This window comes from Lactuca saligna, chromosome 3 (assembly GCF_052625555.1).
Source record: "Lactuca saligna cultivar CGN05327 chromosome 3, ASM5262555v1, whole genome shotgun sequence".
In the NCBI taxonomy this organism is placed as follows: domain Eukaryota; kingdom Viridiplantae; phylum Streptophyta; class Magnoliopsida; order Asterales; family Asteraceae; genus Lactuca; species Lactuca saligna.
Genome location: NC_136419.1, coordinates 232032230 through 232036025, shown reverse-complemented (window position 1 = coordinate 232036025; position 3796 = coordinate 232032230). Strand labels below are relative to the sequence as shown.

The window sequence follows — 3796 nt, the reverse complement described above, 5'->3', positions numbered from 1 at the left end:
TTTAAGAGTCAGTAGAGTGCATGGATCTGAGATATGAGCTTATGTCTTAACCTATTCATACCAAAAATCATGAAAGTATGAAATTGGGACTTACGTTGGGCGTAATCCCAGTACGCGCAACATAGGGGGTCGAGTTCCCCAATCCTGGATAGCCACGGGTTACGCCCCGCGTACTGAGCCGCGTACTACCCTCTGTTCACTTTTGTTGACTTTTGAGGATTGGTCAGCATTTGGACATTTGGACTATTGAGGGGTAAAATAGTCTTTTCCCATTCTGAGAGATTATAAGGAGGAATTAGTCTAGCCTTTGAGAATCGCTGTTAATTAGAGGTAAATTACTTTATGTGATTAGGCGAAGGCTAGATCAGTATTTTGAGTTCGAGACTTTCCGAGATTACCCGAGGTGAGTCTTCTCACTATACATGATCTAGAGTGGTATCTATGTGCAGACCGGAGGGTCTTACGTGTTATGTGCTCGCTTGAGATTATGTGGTTTGTGATTTATGTATGCTATGTGATATTAGACCGGACCGAAGGGTCCAACAACTTACGAGGCCATAGGGTCCTCAATCAGACCAGACCAGAGGGTCCAACAAGCTACGGGACTGGAGGGTCCCGCTGAGACATATTGACCATAGGGTCTTACCGAGTTATAACCTCGAGTGGCTTATGTGTTGTATGTGGTATTTTGGGGAACTCACTAAGCATTTATGCTTACCGTGTTATGTGATATGTGTTTCATGTACCAGCGAGGATCGCAGGAAGGCGCCATCATGATCTGTACACATTGTTAGAGTATTATGCATTATGTATTTGAGATTCTGGGATATGTTTTTTCTGAGATAACTTTTGATACATTTGATGTTTTGAGTTTACTTTATGAGATATGACATGTTTTAAAAATGAAATTTTGTTTTGAGAATTCACGACGTTACAAAAACCCACCCTAATTTTTGCACTTAAGTGCATATTTTTACTTACTGTAACAGCTATTTGTGCCTATTTGTGTTGTTTGTGCATTCCAAAACACAACATATATCATTTTTACCTCAAAGGTTTATCCTATTGGTGTGTGTGAAACGAGCTAGTTTTAATCCTACTTTTAGTTAATAAATTAAGCACACAAAGGCAGTGAACCTGTCTTTTAGTGGTATAGTTGGATAAGTAGGGTGTCGAACTCAGGGAACGGAAATTAATCTAATAACTAATTTTAACTAAGCAAGTAATAAAAGTAAAAGGGTTTTTTCTCTAGTTTTACAAGACTAGAAACTTAAACAAAGCACTTAAACACTTAACTAACTAAACAATTAAAGCAAATGACAAATTTACCAAATTTATTAAAGGGTTTCTGTTTAGGTTCAACCAATTCACTCCTATGGTTATTTAAATGATAAATTAATTATTATTGGTTACCAACTATAGTGGTTAGGTTCATGTTCATTACTCCTAACCCTTAGACAATTAATCAATTCAAGTAGTGGCCAATTGTTTAAACTAATTAATTCCCTAGTTCAATTGTTTGGATTAAATAAGATTTGTAATTAGTTAATCAAGTTGGTGTTTCAATTAACCTCTTGTTTGTTGGTTTCTCAAACAAGCTCACACATTAATCAAGTTGGTGTTTCAATCTAGTTTAATTTACTCATTCTCTAATTAATCTTAATTTCATATTCATTATTCTTAAGCATATGATAAAGTGTTCACATAACATATGAGGTTAATAATTAAGAGATGTTCATGCAACTTAATTACCTTCCAATTAATAGAAAATAGTTGTCATTAATGCATAAGGTTCTTTAACAAACTTAATTTAATAAAATCACCAAATAACAATCAATCAAAAAGTATCTAAACCATAGGAGTAAATTGGTCTTCCCCAACAGAAACAAAACGAGTTTAGTTCATAGTCATAGCAAAAACAAACTCAAAAGCATATTTAACTAAGCTAAACATACTTAATTCCTAAAGCTAAGTGGAATGATTAACCTAATTGCTTTGATTCTTCAAAGGATTGAAGGTTAGAGTTCCTTAGCTCCTCCAAGAGTTCTTTTTCGCAGGTTCAGCTCTCAAAATCGCCAAAAGTCTTTTTCATTCGGATAATGGTTTGATATTTATAATTATCACAAAATAGGGTGTACTCGGCGAGTAGCAGACCCAACTCGCCGAGTAGATGCTTGTTATCCATCTTATACCAGGAGTCTTGACTTATCTTCTGGAATATTCTAGTGTACTCGCCGAGTAGCCTCGAGAACTCACCGAGTAGCTAAGCTTTTGTCCCTTATTCTTCATTCTTTTGTCTCTAATTGCTTCCCCTTGTTCCCTTTCACTCCCAAGCATGTCTTTTGGACTGAAAACAAAATTTAAACATTATTAAGTACCTTTTATCCACATTATACACATAATTAGTTAAAAATGAATAAAAATGTATGCTAAATAATTAACTAATAACTAATTATGCACATACCACCTATCCTTTCCAAAAGTTAATGCTCAGTAAAAAAGAGAAAAAAGAGGGGATAGGAAGATGTTGAGATATGTTATTTTGAACCAAAAAGAAAAAAAAAGGTGGAGAGAAGTATTACAAAAAGAGTTGATAGCATACAAAAGCAAGTATATAGATAAGAGTAAGATCTTTACAGCTCATGTTTATTGTACAAGATATCAGAATAACAGCTCCGAAGCTTACAAACGTTAAAAGAAAAAAAGAAGGGTGGTAGAGGTCTATTGGTCAAAGGGATGTGTGGACCCTCTCAACCGAACAAACACAGAAAAAAGGAAAGGAAGACAAAAGATATACAGCCAAGAACTGAAAACCAAAAAAAAAAAAAAAAAAAGGGGTGGGGGGGGGGGGGGGGGGGAGAATATGGCGGGCACCGATACAAACAAAATACAAAAGACGATGACATCCTCAGTGGGGACCCAACTGGTCTCTCTCTCTTCTCAATCTAGTTTAACAAATTGACACATAAGCACAGACGGAAGGTCGGGATCAGATAATCGTCGGTAATCTTCAGTCTGCTAACGGCATCCGACGAACAACCCCTACAAACCTTGCTATTGAAACCATCCACCGGAAACCATTGCAGGACTATATTTAGTCGTTGGTAGCTCCCATCACTAGCGACCCAGCAAGACATCGCAATCAACCACCAGTCACCGAATACCTAGTGACCACCGAGCATCTTTAAGATACAACATATGCAATGAAACAACTCTAACTATCGACCTCCGTGTTATAAACCATCACCATCTGTTTCGATGATGACTTTCGCTGCCATCACCGGGAGCGATATCTAAACCTTGCCCCTTAATCTCGTCGACTTCCATGAACAACATCACCAATCAACAATCTCCGACGAATCAGCGGTGGTTGGGTCTTTTTCCTCATGATTAGTTGCCGCCTGATACCCCTCCGAAAGCAATCGCCATCTTCACCAGCCAACCTGCTTAAGCCATCACCGGACAGACTGCCTTCTCCAAATCCCACTGCCATCCTGGAACTAAACCACCATCAACCGACAAACTCAAGTCGTCTCCAACAACCTGCTGCTCCATCACCATTTGTTGATCTCCTCCTGCGCTTCCTAGCCAACAGATCACAAACCCACCGAACCGACTATAGTAGGCGGGCATCTTTGAAATCTACCGTTACTGATAACAGTCACCACTGCCCGCCGAGCCACCTCTCATCTCCGAACAATTTCAATGGCGATCCAACAGCTTCCCAACACCGACGATTCCATAACCCCTATCTCACCCTATAGACGACATTGTTTGCTAGGAAGAACCGTTAGAG

General features: G+C 38.5%; 1 long non-coding RNA gene across 1 annotated transcript; it reads right to left on the bottom strand.

Moving 5' to 3' along the window:
* Positions 1 to 1827: 1827 nt before the first annotated feature.
* LOC145037919 (uncharacterized) lies at positions 1828 to 2590 on the bottom strand. Its single transcript, XR_013679034.1, has 2 exons — positions 2465 to 2590; positions 1828 to 2347 (listed from the first exon to the last, which is right to left on the bottom strand). It is a non-coding gene; the product is annotated as an uncharacterized LOC145037919 (long non-coding RNA).
* Positions 2591 to 3796: the final 1206 nt, after the last annotated feature.